Raw genomic sequence first — 10,778 nt, forward strand, 5'->3', positions numbered from 1 at the left:
CTATGAATCTACTTGAATTATCTCGTAAAGCATTATTTTCGAAATGTTCTTCACAGAACGATTCTTCAGGCGAAAATAATGTTTTTATTGGGCATTCCTCGATTTTCCAAAATATTTCAATTTGATCATTGAGATTCTTAGAAGATACACGTCCCATATTACAACAAGAATTTTGATTTTGTTTATCGAGATATAAAGGCCCCGAAATAACCCAACCGAAACGTGTTTTCCGTAGGCAGATTAGCTCCCAATTTCACCTGCCCCCTGCACAATAGAGTATAAAACAGGTCATTCCCTATGAGTATCACTATAGGGTTAATATTGTTGAAATGAGGATCAAATAATGTTATGTTTGACGGTAATTCTAAAGATCAAATGAGATTGCGGGGATGTTCCGGTTATTTATGGAATAATGAAGCATGATAACGTTGTAAAATGAATTGAATCTAGAATGAATTTCTACAAATGTTGAGTATCTGAATATGATGTCGTTTGATTTATCCCGTTAACCACTAATTTGCAAGAATTAGTTTTAACTTTAGCCGATGGCATGAATTTTGGGTTATGAAATAACTTTCAGAGCCGCTATGTAATAGCGTTCTACAGCCGTGTGAGTTTCCGCTTGAATCGATGATATTGACTATAACCGTTGACAAAAGGGTATGTCTATTATTCTGTGTGGAACATGATGAAATTGATTTATGCATATCCCGAATTTCCGGAATAGGCATTTCTTCGTTTTCAATGTTACCGGTAACTGATGATATTTTTGGCGATTTATTGTTGAAATGAAGAAGAGTGTTATGTAATTGGCCCCATTTACGACAATTACTTGCCAAACATCTACTTGAAAGATGGGACCAGTATTTCTTTATTTATACCTATTGGTATAGGTATAGTTTTCTTAAGCTCTCTTGAGTAGTTCTCGAGTCATTTTTCGTTTCCCGGAAAAAATAACTGACTGAGGTTGAGGTCTATGAGAAATTGTGTATTTATTCCTCCTTTAAACGCTTCGAATATATTTGAGTCAAGAGGTCAGTAGATTTCGAATAGATTGACTAATGTCGCTTCTCAGGGAAATAAAAATTGAAAATGAAAAGGTCATCGATTTATTTGTCACAAGAATAAATCTAAAAGGCTCAATATCATTTTGTAATGAGACTATAGCAGGGATTTTTATTTTAAGGTAAATCAGCCAAAAATCACAAAAAAGAGAAAAATGTTTCGACAGAAAGGTTGATGGTTCTGATGGGGCAGTCCACTACTGCTAGATACTCTTTCATTTATTTTCCCCTTACCCCTTTTGGAGGGTAGTGTTTGGTAATTTGCTGGTTCTGATTTTGGTTTTTTAATTTAGTGGACTGTATTTTATGAATATGAAAATAGAATAGATTGGTTTTTTAATAGTTTAATGTTTAATGTTATAATTGGCGATGTGTATCTCGTGAAAAATTGAAATTGAATGAATAAAATGAGTGGTCCATATCTATCATTTTGATAAGGTGTACGCAGACACCGGAGTATGATACGTTGCCAGATCAACAGAAAAGAATTAAAAATTATAGTAAAATCCTAACATAGCCCCTCCTTTGAAGGACTCCTTCAAAACTGAAAAATGGTAAGAAGAAAGAATAGTGCATTTACACAAATTTGAAAATGAAATCAATTCATGTTATATGACATTGTCCAAATATATAACCACATCAAATGTCAATGGAATCTTGTAGAGGTAAAGGGCACAAATGTCGCACAGATCTTGTCACTACACCATTTAGAGTACAAAGTTCTGCTATTCGGGATACACCATCTTTTCCGTCGAACAGTCTTACTACTCGTCCTGTAGGCCATTTACGGGGTGGTTGATGATCATTTTTTTATAAGGACCAATGTACCAATATCCAGTTTCATTGGTTCGGTTTTCCATTTGTATTGCTGGTGCAGTTGTGAAATATAATTTTTGGAAAATTGATGCCAGAATCGCTGATACATTTGTTGAATGTGCTGGATCTTGTAAGTTTGTAAGTCTTTGTGTCTGTCCAATCATAGTCAGGAATAGAGGTAATTATGCGTCCTATGAGGAAATGGGAAGGAGAGAGAGGTGAAAAATCATTTGGGTCATTCGACATTGCAAATAATGGACGTGAATTCAATATACCCTCTATTTGAATTACTAATGTATTGAACTCTTCAAAATTAACAGTATTGTTTAAAAGCGTTCTTTTAAGATGAAATGTTGTACTTTTTACTGCACTTTCCCATAATCCACCGTGATTAGGTGTATATGGTGGAATGAATTTGCATTTTATATTTGAAATAGATGTTGAATCAACGATAGTCCTCTGTGCCCTGAACAGAAAATTGCCCAATTCGCGTAATTGATTACTTGCTCCAACAAAAGTGCTACCTGATAAAATTAGGCTGGAAGAATTATTGGAGGTAACTTACTACAAGGAAATGAAACGCACTCGTTGAGACACAACTTAAAACTAACTTTATTTAACAATGTGGCCAAGATGGAAGATGGTGGCCACTTTACATATATTCAACATAGGTGGCGTTAGTAGGTTCACACGGTGTACAAAATAGTGATTTACTACCAACACCCCCACTAAATCAATATTTAATTTACATCAAATAAATCTAATTCCCTTTTGAGATTATCTGTTTCCTTATCACAGTTGGAAAAAATGAAGAAATCATCTACATATAATGCTATCATTACTTTAACATTAATATTATTCTTCAAAAAAAGACATGGTTCATGATTAGATTTGACGAAGCCTAAAGAAAGTAAAATTTTTTCAACTTTTTCATACCATACTCTGGATGACTGTTTTAGACCATAAATTGCCCGTTTCAATTTGAGCACTTTATTTGAATGAACAATTTTGTCGAAACCTTCAGGTTGTAACATGTATACCGTTTCTCTTTGAAAGGGTCACTAGCAATAAATTGAGTATTTTAGAAAATTAGTTTATAGTTGTAAAAAATGGATGGTTATTGAGCTAAAGCGGTTTTTCAATTTTTCAGAAAATCCCTAATTTGTTTCGAAAAAGAATTATTGATGTAAAAACTATCCGAAAATTCAAGTGACCTCAACTTTTTTTTTGGAAATTACTTCGAATCAGTTTGTATTATCTACTCAAAAAAACTTGAGTGAACATGGCGTAGAAATAACGTATAGTTCATTCAAGAGTTATTGACATCAAAGTAGGCCCTTTATTTCAGGTTACAAAAATAGCACTAAAAATTGCTGTGGTTCATCAAAGAAATATTCAATTTTTATATATCCATCATATTAGTATCCGAAAGATCCAAAATTTTTGAAATTACAAAGAGACGCATAGAGGTATGATTTCATAAAGTGGAATTCAGATAAAAAAAACGTAAAAAGAAATATAGTGAAATGTTTTCACATGGTGGCCACGATTACAGAAGAGGAGTGTTGGTAGACCTTCCAAACATTGGATGCACGATATGAGGAACATAGCGGGAGTTAACTGGTATATGGAGGCGAGAAACCGCGACAGGTGGTGAGAACTTGGGGAGGTCTATGTCCAGGAGTGGACAGCTGGTGGCTGATGAAGAAGAAGAGAAGTTTTCACATTGCAAGGAAATCCAATGAAGAGATATCTATTCATTCAAGAGTCGCTCATGAAAGACGCCATTGAAGATCATTAAAATATGCTTGTTCCTTTTAACCGAAGAATCTTCAATAATTATTGCGTTCTTATACTGGATACCTGTTTGCAAATTCTAATCATAGAACTCTAAACGTGTTATTATATCCAAGGATTTACTGTGGTTCAACTGTGGTAGCTAAAGTGATGAAGAAAACTTGTTGATAAATTTGAATCTAAGTGAAAGCAATGGCAATATCATACGAAAGAAATAATGTTTAAAGAATCCATTTGGTATACGAAAAATTTTAACAGTTTCAAGATTTGAACCACTTCATCAGTAAATGAGTGAAATACTCTCAAAATCTCTATATTTAAACTGTTGATGACATGTATGATTGATAAAATTTGTATGAAAAATATAGATATCTATTTGTTCACTCCAGTTTTCTATCTTTTATCTGATATAGGAATGATTTTATACAATTTTCTATTAAATTGCACATAGTATTTTGCCTATAACGACTTGGATTCAGCCACCAACTATACTTGAAGCATTTTTGCATAAAATAATATTCAATTTTTAGTTTTACTTTTCTTAATACAGTTATCGATTAAGTACTCAATAAAAATCTTATAAAAAGACTTAAGATTTATTAGATTTTTGGATTACCTACACATTGAAGAAGAAAAAGAAGATATAACCATATTTAATTTCAAAATAGAATAAAAGTAGACTACTATAGATGCAATACCAAGACTTTATTTAAAGATATTATTCATATAGCTTGATATCAGCTTTATTAGTTATGTGTCAAACCATTTTTGTCGCCATTCCTCAAAAATCTTAGCTTCGGTCATTCCCCAAAGAATTTTTGCGTGTGAAACTTCGAGCAGATCATATTAACTGAACTGTAGAAAATTTAAGAAATATATTAGAAAAAAAAAATACTCGATATTTCCCTGACAACAGATCTGATTGGGTCCAGATTTTCGGTGAATATAGAATAACATAATGATTAGTCAGGTTTTGTTCGAAATTTTGTATTGATTGCCTCGTCCAGGGCATAAGTGAATGAAAGCCATTGTTATGAAAGCAATTGTTGCATGAATTAAGGAGCGCTTAAAAGCTCTTGATTTCACGTCTTAAGAGAGAATACCACCAGTTTAAAAAGCAATTAGGAATATTTCTCCTTACAAATCATTTATTTCTATGGGGTTTTCACATAATTTCCTTAAACAATAATTAAAATGAAATTAAGTGAATATTTTCAATTTGCGAATACAGAAAAAAAATTGCCAACTTTCCATTTTTCGCAAAACAATTGATAATATTAACTCTGTACTGGGGACTGATATATTTTTAAGATATTCTTGAAGAAAACCTAGCATAAATCATTACAAAAAAGGCAAAACTATTATTTTCTGGAATTCGTCGTACAGTGATGCCCTCTACTTATTCGCTTCATAATTAGATTTGACGAAGCCTAAAGAAAGTAAAATTTTTTCAACTTTTTCATACCATACTCTGGATGACTGTTTTAGACCATAAATTGCCCGTTTCAATTTGAGCACTTTATTTGAATGAACAATTTTGTCGAAACCTTCAGGTTGTAACATGTATACCGTTTCTCTTTGAAAGGGTCACTGGCAATAAATTGAGTATTTTAGTAAATTAGTTTATAGTTGTAAAAAATGGATGGTTATTGAGCTAAAGCGGTTTTTCAATTTTTCAGAAAATCCCTAATTTGTTTCGAAAAAGAATTATTGATGTAAAAACTATCCGAAAATTCAAGTGACCTCAACTTTTTTTTTGGAAATTACTTCGAATCAGTTTGTATTATCTACTCAAAAAAACTTGAGTGAACATGGCGTAGAAATAACGTATAGTTCATTCAAGAGTTATTGACATCAAAGTAGGCCCTTTATTTCAGGTTACAAAAATAGCACTAAAAATTGCTGTGGTTCATCAAAGAAATATTCAATTTTTATATATCCATCATATTAGTATCCGAAAGATCCAAAATTTTTGAAATTACAAAGAGACGCATACAGGTATGATTTCATAAAGTGGAATTCAGATAAAAAAAACGTAAAAAGAAATATAGTGAAATGTTTAAATATTTAAAAACCGAAAAGCAAAAGTAGAAATTTGAAGGAAAAGTGAAAGCAGGAGGTCAATAGTGAAATCAAGAATTGAATTTTAAGACAAGTGTTGATAGTAATTAAGTTAGTTAAGGTATTGTTGTTTTTTCAAATATAATTCTTAATTTTGAATTTCGACTTTTTTTTATTTTGACTAGAACCCAGCCCTAATATTCAAGATTATTGATTGAAATCAAAACAGTACCTACCGTTTTTCTCCAGATGGCCAATAAATATGAGAAGGTAGTATGTAAATACTAGCGAAGGCACATCATAATATGAGCAACCAAACATGATCTAACGAAATCTCTTGCAATGATTTCAAAAATTAACCTTTCTTTAAATTTTCAAAAAACTAAAATTTTTTCTAGTCAGCTTACTCCTGGAACCCCCTGTTTGTTATTGTAAATAAAGAGTTAACCAGTAGGAATACTTTATCGAAAAGCATGATGTGTTTTTATTTTCAAAAATTATTATGGAATTCACGTTTTCAAATATGGATTACCTGTACAAAAATTCACTATTTTTATTGAATTTGGTATACTGATTGATGGCTACTATAATTCCTATATCATCATTCCTTTCAACTCTAGAATTTTTTGATGATTTCTTGAAATTTAATTTTGACAAATTTATAGCTGAAATAACTATATTTGTCTAGTCATCTTTTTAATATCACTGAACAATCTTTAAAATTTGATTGTAACAATGCTTTACCCTGTATACCCTGTAGCTTACAGAATAAATCATATTATTTACCTACCGGCGCATACACCATTCTGTTTGCTTAGGATTTGCTTCATTACTTCCAATAATAAAGAAAAAAAGATAAATAGAAAAGGCAAGAAAATATTTTTAGCAAACTAAACTCAATCCAATATTCTTATTATTGTTTGGGGAAATTATTCGAATAGCACATAAAAATCGGTGATTTGTAAAAAAAAAATTCTCTAATTTTGTTTTGAACTGAGCAACCATGTGGTGATGTTTCCACTTAACGGACTCAACCGCGGTATTCGAGATCTGAATTCTGAACCCACTCAGAACATTTTTTAATGGATTCGGTTTTAACTTAATGGTAATTGATTATCAAATTTTATCAAACTGAAGTTATATATATTCACAGTAAGTTACTTTTATTTCAGTAAGGATAATTTTGATGATCACACAAACCTTTTAGCCGTATATACAGAGTGATTCACAGAGATGGCTCTATTAGACGTTTATGGAAAATTTATCATAATTGTTAGCTGAAAATTTACATATTGGAGTTGGAGACAATGATTTTTCTTCCTAAAATATTCTCAGATCTCTTCAACTTCCGGTTATACCGGAAACAGACTACTACTTCCTCATTTCGAATGGCACACCCAGTGTTTAATTGCATCATTGAAAAGCTTTTTTCATGACATTTTTGGAAATATGCCTTACTTTGGGTAATAACTCAACGGTTCATGAGTTAATAGGATTCTTATGAAAAAAATGGTGGCGGTGAGGAATTTTTTTTAAATTTTTAGGCAGATGCAGCTTTTTTCGAAAAAAAATTTTTTTTTCGTTAATCAGATTTGATTATACAGTTGACAAAATTGAATTGATGCTTCGATTTGAGTTATCGAGGTGAGATTTTCTCTCAGATTATCTTTTAGTCCTATTCGACGACGGAGTTCACCATAATGTGGACATCGAGATAGAAGGTGTTCTACACTTAAAAAGGTGTCACAACAGTAATCACACATAGGAGGTACATCTGATGACATCAAGTAGAAGTGTGTCAGCTTGGTGTGTGATATTCTTAATCTTCTCATAACAATTTATGTTATAAATATAATCTCAGGGAATATTTTGGGAGCTAATTGAAGCTCAAATTTTGTTTTGACGTCATTTCATTCAAATTTTAAGTTTGTTTTATAACTGTAATTTATTGGAAATAAAGGGATATTATTATTAATTAGTTGCGGTATTATTAAAGTAGCAAATGAAGTGCAGTAAGTGGCGGTATTTACTTCGTATGCCGATAGCACTCGAGTGGGATCAGAACGCCATTGAATTTTCTGATATTTTCTCTCTTCTTTTTTAACTAAGACCTGTCGATACATTTTTTCGATGTCACCTGTAAGAACAATATTATGAATACGGAAACGCAATATCACGGATATCAAGTCGTCCTGTATTGTAGGACCGACGGCTAATATGTCGTCAAGAGAAAAACCTGTAGTAGATTTTCGACTCGCAGTTCAGTCGTCATGCTTGTATTTTTCAAAACACAATGGTGCGGGTAACTAAAATCCATCCTAAGAAATACTATCTAATTTTGTCATGTGATTGAGTTTGATATATTCATCCATGAACTTCGTATATTGGTTTTTTAGATCGTTATTTTTCGCTAATTTATTTTCTAATGAATGAAATCTTACCTCAGCTGCCCTTAGTGAATCACCTAATTTTGAAATCGGTTCTTTCATGTGAAGACTTACTATGAATCTACTTGAATTATCTCGTAAAGCATTATTCACAGAACGATTCTCCAGGCGAAAATAATGTTTTTATTGGGCATTCCTCGATTTTCCAAAATATTTCAATTTGATCATTGAGATTCTAGAAGATACACGTCCCATATCACAACAAGAATTTTGAGATTGTTTATCGAGATATAAAGGCCGAAACGTGTTTTCCGTAGGCAGATTAGCTCCCAATTTTACCTGCCCCCTGCACAATAGAGTATAAAAGAAGTCATTACCTATGAGTATCTCTATGGGGTTACTAATGTTGAAATGAGTTATGAGTAATGTTATGTTTGAAGGTATTTCTAAAGATCAAATGAGATTGCGGGGATGTTCCGGTTATTTATGGAATAATGAAGCATGATAACGTTGTAAAATGAATTGAATCTAGAATGAATTTCTACAAATGTGTGAGTATCTCAATTAGGGCTGGGACTTTTTCGCCTTTTTGTATTCGAATATTCATCCATAAATTTATTCGATTATTCGAATAATTCATTCAAACAAATATTCATGCTTAATTATTCATGAGTAGTCATGAATATTCAACTATTCGTTGATTATTCAGTGATTATTCAATGATTATTCAGTGATTATTCAATGATTATTCAGTGATTATTCAGTGATTATTCAATGAATATTTAGTCAATATTCAGTGATTAAACTCATGTTTTAATGAACCAATAAACCGAGCGTTTTGATGAGTGAATATACCCTTTGCGACGTGGTATAATCGTTTTGGTGTTATGCCTCTCGCCATATACGCTCTATTAGTGTGACGTCACACACCGCCATTTTTGGTTCTCCTGTCAGTGTTCGGAATCCAAACAAATAAATTGTCATTCAAATTAGTACGATCTCGTTTTTATAATCAAATTGTCGTTTGGTAAATACAGAGATTTTTTTATCACATGACAACGTACAAAATACAATAGATCCTTAAATAGACGCAGTAAAACCTTCGCTGGGACAATACAATCTACATTCTGCATAGACCCTTTACAGGTCTAAAGGTACAAAAAGAATGATCGAGCGGATTCTGAGAACATTGAATTCTTCAAGAATACACATACTGATCAATTATACGGAATTTTCAAAAAACTTTGTTTTCTGATTCAGTTTTGTTAGGGAAGGATGTTACTTCAGTCTCAGTCGATGTGTGTACATTTTAAGACCATAGATTTAAAAGAATATAAAGATTCGTCGGTTCGCAATTCAGAATACATAAAACAATATTTGACCACTGAAATAGAGCAATGTCTAGAAATGTCAATGCATACGGAATAGGAAGGCAAGGTTACATTTACGAATGTAGAATCTTATACTATTATTATTAGAACTCTTTATTTGTAAATTCATATGTTAGAATCTTATATTCCATTTTTAAATTTTTTTATTGATGAAATCCAAATTTTATTTATTTTTCTTTGGCTGAATATCTTTTTCTACTACTATTAAACGAATAATAATTTTAATTCAATTGTATTTATCAATTTCAATATTATGTAATTTCCAGTAATTTTAATATTAATAAAACGATTTGTCCGTAGTGAATCACAAAACCTTGTTTTAATCATTCCTGAATAGTGAGTCAAGTGATCATTCAAACTTTCATTCGTAACTTCATAAATATCTAACTACTCACTGAATAGAAAACTATTCAGTGGATACTCAACTACTCACTGATTATTCATGAATAGAAAAGTAGTCATTGATTATTCAACTATTCGGTGAATACTCGACTATTCACTGATTATTCATGAATAGAAAAGTAGTCATTGATTATTCAACTATTCGGTGAATACTCGACTATTCACTGATTATTCATGAATAGAAAAGTAGTCATTGATTATTCAGTGAATATTCATGATTATTCGAATAATGCAAAATGCAATTATTCGAATAATTATTCAATGATTATTCGAATATTCAAATCATTCATTCATGATTCCCAGCCCTAATCTCAATATGATGTCGTTTGATTTATCCCGGTAACTACTAATTTGCAAGAATTAGTTTTAACTTTAGCCGATGGCATAAATTTTGGATTATGAAATAACTTTCAGAGCCGCTATGCAATAGCGTTCTACAGCCGTGTGAGTTTCCGCTTGAATCGATGATATTGACTATAACCGTTGACAAAAGGGTATGTCTATTATTCTGTGTGGAACATGATGAAATTGATTTATGCATATCCCGAATTTCCGGAATAGGCATTTCTTCGTTTTCAATTTTACCGGTAACTGATGATATTTTTGGCGATTTATTGTTGAAATGAAGAAGAGTGTTATGTAATTGGCCCCATTCACGACAATTACTTGCCAAACATCTACTTGAAAGATGGGACCAGTATTTCTTTATTTATACCTATTGGTATAGGTATAGTTTTCTTAAGCTCTCTTGAGAAGTTCTCGAGTCATTTTTCGTTTCCCGGAAAAAATAACTGACTGAGGTTGAGGTCTATGAGAAATTGTGTATTTATTCCTCCTTTAAACGCCTCGAATATATTTGA

This window comes from Harmonia axyridis, chromosome 1, assembly GCF_914767665.1.
Source record: "Harmonia axyridis chromosome 1, icHarAxyr1.1, whole genome shotgun sequence".
NCBI lineage: Eukaryota > Metazoa > Arthropoda > Insecta > Coleoptera > Coccinellidae > Harmonia > Harmonia axyridis.